Below are 11,561 nucleotides of genomic sequence, written 5' to 3' on the forward strand. Positions count from 1 at the left end.
TCGAACCTCGTAGCGTCTTTACTTAGCCTTTTCTGTACTAGAAAGTAACGTTGGTGCGAATCGAATTTTTTGCCTTTTAATTGAATAGATTTGTTTCACTGACCAGGCCCGTAGAGATCCAATGCAAACAAAGTCCTTTCACTCATGAGCAACTGGCCTAGACAGAGTATCTACAAGACGTATTCGGTTGTGTGCCGACCTGATTTCAATGGACAGTACTCAGGTGAAACAGGTTTTAATGACGAAATCATTCGAAATTATTTGGTGTAACAATTGGCGCCAAACTCAGTTTTCTTATAAATATAAAAAAAGAACAGCAGAAGAATGGGAAAATTTTCTTTTCACAGATGAATGAACTGACTGCTTTTTTCGGTTGCCGAATCCAAAGAACGATGTAGTCTGAGGTTCGTAAGAGTCAAGTCACCAGCTTACTTGGTGAAACTAAGTGCAACATGGATCATTTGGGGTGGAATGACAGGCTGTGACTCAAGAGCGTGACCACGAGAAAATCAACCTGGGGGTGATAATGCTCAAATCACTTATTTGGCTCAAACCTGGCGAAAATACTTAGTATCATCAATTAACAAATTTGTTAAAAAAAAACAGGTAATTTAGTGTTAACAACTGAGTTGATAACGTAAATTGGCCACCGTAAAGAGTTAGGAGGGCTGACGTTTCGAGCGTTAGCCCTTCTTCAGAGCGATTGGTCAACTGGAAATCACTCTGACGAAAGGCTAACGTTCGAAACGTCAGCCTTTTCACTCTTTACGGTGGCCAATTTACATTTTCAACTCAGTTGCTTACACTAAATTACCTGCTATACTCTCCCACCGACGCAGCACCACAGTTTCTTTAAAAACTTACCCCCTTTGTTAAAATAACAGGTCAGAAATGTTCAGTTCCCTAGGAGAATAGGATCCCTTTAGGAGAACCCCATTTCCTTCGAGTTAATGCCCGGGCGCTTATTTACTTTTGGTACCTCAAGGGAGGGCGAAACAGGGCACTCGTTTCTCTTTTGAGAAACAGGAGAATTTGAAGAAAAACTTTGAGTTTTATTTGACTGGGGATCAGAAAGACTGGAAAATGGACTTATTGCCCCTGGATCCTTCCTGGCTGCAACGATCAGCCTAGCAATCGTCGCAAAATTTTAAGACGGGATCTTTCGTTCGAAGAAACTGTGCACTGGGCGACATGATAGTTCAGAGACTGGAGCAATTAATGGAAGATGGACCAAGATTGACAAACGGAATACCATCTGCAAATTCAATCAAACATGAAGCCAGAGAAACTTACCCAATTTTATGGGAAAAAATGAGTGGCCTGCAAAATCGCCAGTCCTTAACCAGTGCAAAATTTCCGGGCATTATTGACAAGGATCTGGTCCCAAAAACAATAGGAACTTGAAAAAAAAACCACGACGGCGACGAGAAAGCAGAAGAAACAAAATATCTAATAAGCAGAACAATTGCAAAACACGTACATTGCTTAGCCGTCCCCTACAGAACAAAAAACGTGAAATTACCAACTTTTACGTCCTTTTAGCAAGGAAAAATTTTTTTCATCTATGTTCCAAAACGGGCAAACTTTTCAAACACCCTGTACAATTGATTAACACTTGGTTACTTACGATTGTTTTCATGTTCTCAAGGTAGTTATTCTTAGCTTAAAGTTAATTATGCTATGTAAAAGTGCAATGGGTTCCCAGACAAAAGACAATTTTATGTATGAAAATGGTTACGGATCGCAGAGAAATAGGGTCGGAATAATGCCGAAGAGTACCTCTCCCATCTCGGGGTGAAATGGTAAGGGGAACGAATCACCAAAAAGAGGTGGGGAGGCTAAAGAAGAATGCGTGAAGGAAAATTTTTTTGTTAAATTTTTTTTTGTTTAATTTATTTTTATTCTTGCAAAAAAGTGGGGGGGCTAAAGCCCCCCCAGCCCCTCTCTCTGCGCAGTCCCTGCCGTTTCATGTGCATCACCAAAACCTAAAGCAAACGAAGAAACAAACAAACAAACAAAAAACAAGGCATCACCTCCGAAAATCTTCCGAAAATCCTAATGTAAGACACAAAAAACTTTCGCCTCAAGTGGTTAACGAGTTTATTGAAAAATCAGGACGAACAATAAATTAAGTAGAAAACCCGGAATGAGTAACATTAAAATAATGGAAAATAAACAATCTAAGATAAGCCTAAATACCATATCAATTGATGTAAATGAATTTAAAAAGTAAAAGCGATAAAATTTTCAAACCATCACACGAAGAACACAACCAAAGGTTAACATCAGGAGACAACAAAACAAAATTATGTAGCAAACGCTAGTCCAGTTTAAAATGAGCAAAAACCAATAACAGCCGATGACTCAGCACAAAGTGAGACTGAATTTAGAGAAATATTTACAACCAATGATTGAAAAAGAAATTAAAGCTGCGATGTAGTGAATCACTGGAGAAACAATGGCAAAATGAGCAAGCCTATAAAACATATGCACACGCTGTTAGGCTTGGGGTCAAACTAGACGAATAATATCAACAAAAAGCTATTAAAATGAGAAAATTTCTTTAAATAAAGCTAGAATGCAAAGTCCCACAAGGTCTAAATACAGAATGCAAAACCAAAGCAATTACCAGAGCAAAATAGAATTTCTATGACATACCAAGTCGCCACGTTACTTTTTCTTCTATTTGGTCATTAAATTCACTAGTAGTTATTCACTCAGTTTGAGAGTCACATGTCTAACAATAATTTCACGTACAGATATGCTTAACTACTTGTCCAGAGGACTGTCAATGCTTTGTCTACAATCAGCTGCTCTAATAGAACCACTGAACAAAAGGTTGCCAGATTGTGGTGGATTGGAGGACTATACAAAATTTATTATACTAAGATTATGGTAGTAACAGTTGTCCCTACAACTACAGGATCTACACAAAGGTCACCTAGATGATACTCCCATATAACAGGAATCAGGTGAGAGAAATCAGGTGGTCAAGTTGAACTTGGCTTATTTACCAACTGAAAGACAAACAAAAATATTCATATCAATCCATGAATGAAATTAATAAAACCAGTGGTAATAAAGGCAATAAAATATCAAACCTTGCAAGAAAAATGAAGGCAATATGGAAAGGAAAAATTTCATGATCAACATGGTTGACATAGCAGACATTGTAGAATAGGTGTCACAGAGGTTAAAAGAAATAAGAAAAATAATGATTAGCTTGGTCTTTAAGACAATGCTCTACACAATCCAGAGAATCCTCACAGAGTCCTGGGTATGTAAGCTTAGTGACACCCCTTAAAATAACACCATGCATGACATCACACAAAATCATCCAGGGTGGGGTGGGTGGAAAGAAAAACAAAACAGTACACAATCTCTGGTGAATGCTCAAAGTGAAAACTGATGCGAAATGACACACAAACCTCCTCATGCCTGGTACTAGAGGGTGTGTGTTGCCCAATTAATCCCTTTGAACACATGCTTGTCTAAAGGGGATAAATTAATTATGTAAGATATAATTCTGAGTCAATAAATTTGTCCTGACACAACTTTATCTGGTTTCTAGTTATTAAAGCTCAATCTCTTGCAAGCAAAGGAATTTACATTGCCAACAAAGGAAGGAAACATTAAGAATTTGTAACAAAACATTATAAAACTGTAAATGTGTTTTTCCAGTGATGTTATCTAATAGTATGCTATTGGTAACCTAAAGAAAATAAAAGGGGAACATTAATTGAGCTAAGAGGAAGTACAACCCAGTATTCAAATGTGGTGTTATAAAGATAGATGACCATTAAGAAATAGACAGGAGGTTTTTTTCTTTTCAGCAAGACGTATTTCTATATTTTGGTAACCCCTGCAACTGACTAGTTCAAAATTTTAGTCTGTCACAGATACGATTACTCTTTTTATTCTTTTGATTTAGCTGCTCAATCAAACATGTTTCAAGGCTGGTTTTAGTCTAAGGATAACTTTCAAACTTTTATGTCACTATTTGATGACACTTGATGTTGGCCTTTTACAAAGGCTTTGATCTTACTTATTCATGGAATGATATAATAATTGTCTGAGGAGGAGATCAGGGAGATATAAAAACTGAGTATGTTGAGGATAAGAGGTAAATATTAATCCAAACAAATCCTACTTAAACAAACAAGTTTTGTGGAGGCTATTTTTGTTACTTTATTGGTGCATGTTTAACAAATGTTCCAAGGAAATTTGTAATTATGACTATTATGAATTTGACATTGTGATAATCACATACCTTCGTTAGGTGCTGAAGGATTAACACCAATACAGAAGCAACAAACACCAATACCAGTATCTCTTCATTGTATATAGTGCCCTGCACATTTTCTTCCTGGTGGAAAACAAAATCAATTCTTCAATGTAATGAAACCAAAGATAAGAAAAACTACAATCTTACATGTTAAAATTTCATGGCAAACTGGAACAAATTGCAATGTCCTCATCTGCAAATAAAATAGTGTTAGAAATGTAGGAACACAAGCGGGTAAAAAAACTATCTAGTGTCATTCAGACCAATTATATGTAAGGTAATAAGAAAGATGTATGATCTCCATCATTAAACAAACCCCAGACCTTCCAATTTAGTCACAGAGAACACAAAGGTGAAGTGGCCTTAACTAGATTCTAAAGAGTCAATCATCCTGCATATTGCCAGGATCAACATTGTCCAAAGGATTGTATGAGTAAATAAAAGAGAAATATGTTAATTTGAGCTCAGTCATCAAATGAAGATGATATTTGTTTTGTCAACACCGTGGGATAAAGGAGCCAAACTCTTGACCAGTGCATTTCACATTCTGATGCTCTGCCACTGATCTACAGAAAACTTGGTGGTTAGCTAGGCAATTAGTAGGTTTTCAAGTAAGAAGCACCTTGGCTGCTGCTAGTATCAGCAAACTGTGTAGTGTGAGCTAATAAGTCTATCTAGTGTTGTTCAGATGATTCATCTTGGTTGTTATTTTTGTTCCCTCATCCCACTATATGAATGCGATCATGCCCTGTTGCTTGATTTTTTTTTTAATTTCTCCAAAATAAAAAACTAAATGTTGTTTTAGAACAACTCTTTTAAAAAGAAAATTCTTGCCCCAAAAATTGTTATTCTCCTTGAAATACTAAATAATACAGCCCTTAAGACTTTAAGGATTATTTCTTTCAAAAATAGAAGGAGAATTAAGGCATACTTCTTTGCATGCTAAACCAATAACAGCCCGTAGAATCTTCCAAATTCTACGTGATATTTTCAATAGTCTATACTTAAAAATTCTTAATCAATTTAACTACATGCATAGCACCCTATGAGTGCATTTACATGCAAGACAAACTACAGAAATGTTGAGAAATGTAAGATTCTCATTAATATTGCTCTGAATAAAAGGTTTTCAACATATCAATTGAGTTAACATTTAAACTGCCTGTTTAAATCTCACTCACTCTCAACTGTTGGCAGATGTAGCCAACAATCTAGAGCGATTCTGAAGAAGGGCATTGGTTATTCTGTGCTTTATCCATCACCCTGATATGTTTCCTTTCATTTCTTAAGTTTGTCATACATGTCAATAAAGAATGCTGATTCAATGGAGAACAGAACGTCACGTAACATATCCACCTATCAAGTGCAGAAAAATTAATATCACTCAAATGTAACCACAATAGCTTCTAATAAAAAAGAAACTTATTACATTCAGCTAGTCATTCTGTTACAACTTACATCCATATTTTTACAACATCAATATGTTCATAACATGGTACCTCATCATCACTATGTTCAACAGGAGTGTTCTGTTGACTATCCATGTTTGTACTTGTAAATCTAAAACAAAAACAAAAGCAAAAGCTTTGATACTATGATTGTGGAAGAACCCAGAACTCCATAACCTATATTTCTTTCAAAATGGAAAATTCCAAAACCAATTGTTTGAGTTTGTGACTGTTCCAGATGCATAATTGCAGTCTCATCATGCGCCATAGTCTCTCAGGGTGATTCCCCTGGTATCACACTGCACATCCTGTACTGCACATGACATTAGCCTGAGATGCCTTGTGAATTCTCACACACATTCATGCATCATGCAAATTTTTTTTGTTTATATGTCACACAATAGATGGGCTTTTGTTTTCCAACAGGCAACATGTTTCATTTCATTTCATACTTTAGATGCACCAGTTGTCCCTTTTGAAGAAGAAAATTAAAAGCAACTTGATTGCAAGGAAAGAAAGATCATAACTCAGAGCAGGCATGAAGACTGACAAAGCTGTTACTCAAAGTATATTATAACCTTCCAAATATTGGAGACTCCATATTTCTCAAGTGTTTTTTTTCAACTTTTTCTATAAAAATCCTTGCCTCCAGCAACCACAAGGTGTATCGTAAACCAATAGAAGAACAGGGGTTATTCAGATACCAGTTAAGGCTTAAGTGGAGCTTGTTGGGGCAGATTAACTGGTCATATCTCTTTGCGAGTTTGGTGATCCACTTTTTAGTTGTAATTACAAGGAAATGATTGATGAGGAAAATACAAGAAAAGTTTCAAACTGATTAATTCAAAATTTCTGGCCTTTTACAGAGGCTTTGGGCTTATTGATGGCATGATATAATAATTGCCAGAGGAGGAGATCAGGGAGATCTAAAAACTGAGTATATTGATGATAGGAGGTAAATATTGATGCAAACTAATCATATTTATGCAAATAAGTTTTTGTGGAGACTATTTTTTGTTACCCTATAGGTGCATGTTAAACAAATGTACCAAGGAAATTTATAATTATGATTATTACAAATTTGTGGTGATCACACACCTTTCCTGGTGCAGAAACCAGAGTGTCTCTTCATTGTATATAGTGCCCCGCACATTTTCTACCTGGTGGAAAACAAAATCAATTCTCCAATGTTATGAAACCAAAGATAAAATACACTATAATCTGACATGTTAAAATTTAACAGCAAACTGGAACAAATTGCAATGTCCTCATCTGGAAATAGAATAGTGTTAGAAATGTTGGGAAAAACTATCCAATGTCATTCAGACCAATTATATGAAAGGTAATAAGAAAGATGGTCATTTTTCCACAAGCATTAGAAAAACAAAAGATCAGTCTCCACTGTTACTAGAACCCCAGACCGTTAAATTTAGTCAGAGAGAACACACAGGTGAAGTAGGCCCTAACTAGGTTCTAAAGTGTCAAGCATCCTACATATTGCCAGTATCACCAATGTCCAAAGGGTTGTATGAGCAATAATAAAGGAAAATAGTTAATTCAAGCTTAGTCATTGAATGAAGATGATATTTTATTTGTCACCACCACGAGATAATGGAGTCAACAATTCTATTTAATTAGACATGTTCAGATGATTCATCTCAGCTGTCATGTTTGTTCTTTTGTCCCACTATATGAATGCGATCATGCCCTGTTGGTTGATTTTTTTTTAATTTGTCCAAAATGAAAAACTAAATGTTTTAGCACAACTATTTTAAAGAGAAAATTTCTGCCTCAAAAACTGTTATTCTCCCTGAAATAATTAATAATACAGCCCTTAAAACTTTGAGGAGTACTCCTTTCAAAAATAGAAGAAAAAGGGATACTTCTTTGCATGCTAAACCAATGACAGCCTAAAGAATCTTCCAAAGCATGTGATGTTTTTAATAGTCTATACTTGAAGACATTTTAACTAATTAACCATAAGCATAAGACCCTGTGAGTGCATTTATAAGCAAGACAAACTACAGAAATGTGGAGAAATGTAAGATTGCTATAAATATTGCTCTGAATAATAGGTTTTCAACATATCTTAGTCTGATAATCTCAATTGAGTTAACATTTAAAATGTATGTTTTCTCACGCACTCTCAACTGTTGGTAGATGTAGCCAACAATCTAGAGTCATTCTGAAGAAGGGCGTTGGTTGTTCTGATCCTGATATATTTCCTTTCATCTCTAAACTTTGTCATACATGTCAATAAATAATTATCATTCGATGGAGAACGGACAAGTAACGTAACGCATCCGCTTATCGATCAAGTTCAGAATAATGAATGTAACTCGAACATAACTGCAATAGCTTCTTATGTAATAGAAACTTTTTACTTCTACCCAGTCAGCCTGTTACAACTACCATCCATCATAATTCTAAAACATCAATATGTAAACAAAATTGTACCTCGTCATCAGTATTCTCTTCCGGCGTTTTCTCTGGACGATCCATTCCAGCTTAGGCCAACCTAAAACAAAAGTAAAAGCATCAATACTATAGCTATGAAAAAACTAAGAACTCCATAGCCTATATTTCTTTCATAATGGAAAATTCCAAAACCAATTGTTAGAGTTCGTTACTGTTCCAGATCATCGTTTGCGAGCTATAGTCTTTCAGGGTGATTCCCTGGTATCACACCGCGCATCCTGTATTGCGCATAACAGCCGGTGCTCGTGTCGAATTTTCGTGCTCATTCCTCCAACATGCCATTTTTTTCGTTTACTTGTCACAGTCAAGAGATGGGCTCTTTTCTTCAACGAGCCAAATTTTTAATTTCATACTTTTGATGCAACAATTGTCCCATTTGAAGAAAAAAACTAAAAGCAAATTAATCGAAAGGAAAGAAAGATGATAACTCAAGCGTGCAAAAGGGCAAGACCCAAGACCTCGAGATGTCTAATCTACGAAACACGCAGAAACACGGGAAAATAGAAATTTCCCAAGAGTTTTTTCTCTTCAACTTTTTCTATTTAAACCCTTATCTCTGGTGATCCATTTTTTAAATTGTATTTAAATTGTCCCATTTGAAGAAAAAAACTAAAAGCAAATTAATCGGAAGGAAAGAAAGATGATAACTCAAGCGTGCAAAAGGGCAAGACCTCGAGATGTCTAATCTACGAAACACGGAGAAACACGGGAAAATAGAAATTCCCCAAGAGTTTTTTTTCTTCAACTTTTTCTATTTAAACCCTTATCTCTGGTGATCCAGGTTTTAAAGACAAGAAAAAAGCGACTTCTGGATTCCCACGAGTTACCAAGATTTTTCCCAATTCACAGTTTCGCGTGTTCAACGAGCGAAATACGAAATTCGTGGCATCGAAAATTTCAGCTTTCTCAGTCGACGTTCACGCTTTTTTCGATTAGGATATTTTTCTAAGTAAAACTCACTGAAGGTGGAACCTTTTGAAAATAAATGAATAAACATTACCTGAAGTAGATATTACCTGAAGTAGATATGTCGAGATCAAGCGAGGCCGAGGACAACTTGTATCTTAAATCTGTAGTACGCTCCGCCTCCACAATGAGTGACGTCACTCGTCACACACTTTCGCCCATTTCTCTTCTCATTGCTTTTGGTTATGTCGTTTTTCTTTCGCATTTGATGCAGATGTTTTTTTTAAAAAAACGCAGTTATCTGCCATCCCCAAGCTAAACTTTTCATTATTATTATTTTTTTTGGTTTCTCGGGTTTCTCGAACAGTCCTCGTTCCAAATCCCTTGCAATCCAAAAATGGCAACATTGGTCATGATTTAAGCTTAGCGCTAGCGTGACTTTCTCTCACTTGAATTTCCCGTGGATCAATCAAAATGGAAGGAATTCAATAAGTGGTCATCGACACACAGTACATTGAGACTAGATAACTGTGATCGCAAAAAACATTTCACTGCGAATCATAGTTCGAATATTTTCATTCCCTACAAGATTTTGTGCCTCTGAGAGCAAAGAGTTTGGATCATCGCCAGGGAAAATAGAACTTAATATATTTGCATTAACTAACTCCAAAGCTAACGAGTAACGATGTCTCTTGTTCTTAACATTTATACTCGAGAGATGTTTCAGTGTTAGTGGTAACGTATCCTGATCCTAAGATGATCCGCGGTTGACTTATTTTTTTTAACTCAGTGTTAGTGGTAACGTATCCTGATCCTAAGATGATCCGCGGTTGACTTATTTTTCTACTCCATCGACGAGTAAGAGTACCCGCCATGCCACACGGACATGATTCGGCTATACAATACTTACTCTCAGATTAGGCTGTGGCTATTGAAGTCCTTTTTATCATCAGGATTACTAAGTTCGGAAAATTGAGTTGATGAACACAGTGATGGCTACATTTAAATTTCAAAGCGGCTGTCTTTTCAATGTAACTCATGCCGACACGACATGCAGTGGATGCGAGCGGGAGACCACGTGTCAATAAAACGGCAATGTTGTAGCCATGTTGACGTTTTACATATGCCTTGCGTCCTTTTCCCTCCTTTTAAAGGATATGTTGATAGCCATTTCACGGAAGAGAAATTGCTGATGGCTTTCTCAGTAAAGTTTCGCAATTTCACGGCTTTCGATGCGAGTCTAACTGAGTTATTTTCATAGGTAAATAATCCGAGTTCTGAATCATCTCTGATCCAGCAATCTAGCTTCAACTTCAATTATATAATTTCTTCACTTTAGTGTAACATATTATGACTCTTAGAAGGAAACTTTAGATCAAAAGTAATGATAGGGATATGAAAAGGAGAATTACGCTCAAAAGCCCCCACATAATTTACTTCGACTACTTTTTGATGCGAAGTTCTTTACTCTGGTTGAAAGTACTTACTTGGAAGAGAAGCCTCTAATGATATTGGTACTCACCTGAAGAGATGAAAGGAAACGTAACAAATGAATAACAGTATATTCTTCGAGCCATGTTGGGTGTGATCGCACTTTGATGTTAACCTGCATGGCAACTTATCTAATATTAGTAACCAGAAGAACTTTGGGGGAAATGATGCAGGGAGGTCACAGTAGTACGATCACATGAGTGTAGATACATCCATTCGTGCATCCATTCGTACATACGTGAGTACGTAAAAAAATTAGCTACTGTTCTCGGCTATTATTGACCTGAAAAAACTAAACCATTAAATACTCAAGTCAATAGTGAGAGAACAAAAACATTAAGAGAGAGAATTGAAAACTCTCAGTAAATTCAACTTAATTAGTAATACTCGCTTGGTTGAATATTCAGCTTTGCTGTCACGCTTGAATGATTTTTTGGCTCCTGTGCGCGGAGGAAACTTATAGCTTCTTCGCATGTTTACGCCGAATAATTTATTCTGGGTAGTCTCAATGCCTCTCTTTTCATGAATTTTTCTCTTATTCTCAGCTAATTGCAAGAGCTGAGGTATGCCATTAAATTTTTTTTCCGTCAGGGTTAATTTGATTCGCACGTAGAGAATACTTTTCTTTCTACATCTTTCACGTTCACTAAGTTCGAGCAAAAGTATATAACCTTCAAGGCCATGTCTATTTTTTTCTTTTTTCGAATCTCATAGCGTCTTTACTTAGCCTTTTATGTACTGGAAAGTAACGTTGGTGCGAATCGAAATTTTTGCTTTTTCATTGGATAGATTTGTTTCACTGACCAGGCCCATAGAAATGCAATGCTTTTCACTTATGAAGAAATTAAACAAGTCTAAGGCAACTGGCCTAGACTAGAGTATCTGCGAGACTTATTCGGGAGTGCACCGACCTCATTTGAGTGCCCATAAGCGATATTTTTTTATACTCAATT

The 11,561-nt window shown here is 36.3% G+C and overlaps 1 long non-coding RNA gene across 1 annotated transcript; it reads right to left on the reverse strand.

Moving 5' to 3' along the window:
- Positions 1–2,083: 2,083 nt before the first annotated feature.
- On the reverse strand, positions 2,084–10,754 carry LOC149041626 (uncharacterized). The gene is made up of 6 exons (XR_016189228.1): positions 10,640–10,754; positions 8,191–8,251; positions 6,832–6,893; positions 5,785–5,845; positions 4,271–4,366; positions 2,084–3,017 (listed from the first exon to the last, which is right to left on the reverse strand). It is a non-coding gene; the product is annotated as an uncharacterized LOC149041626 (long non-coding RNA).
- Between the last annotated feature and the right edge of the window lie 807 nt (positions 10,755–11,561).

Source organism: Pocillopora damicornis, chromosome 8 (genome assembly GCF_964200805.1).
Source record: "Pocillopora damicornis chromosome 8, jaPocDami1.2, whole genome shotgun sequence".
Taxonomy (NCBI): domain Eukaryota; kingdom Metazoa; phylum Cnidaria; class Anthozoa; order Scleractinia; family Pocilloporidae; genus Pocillopora; species Pocillopora damicornis.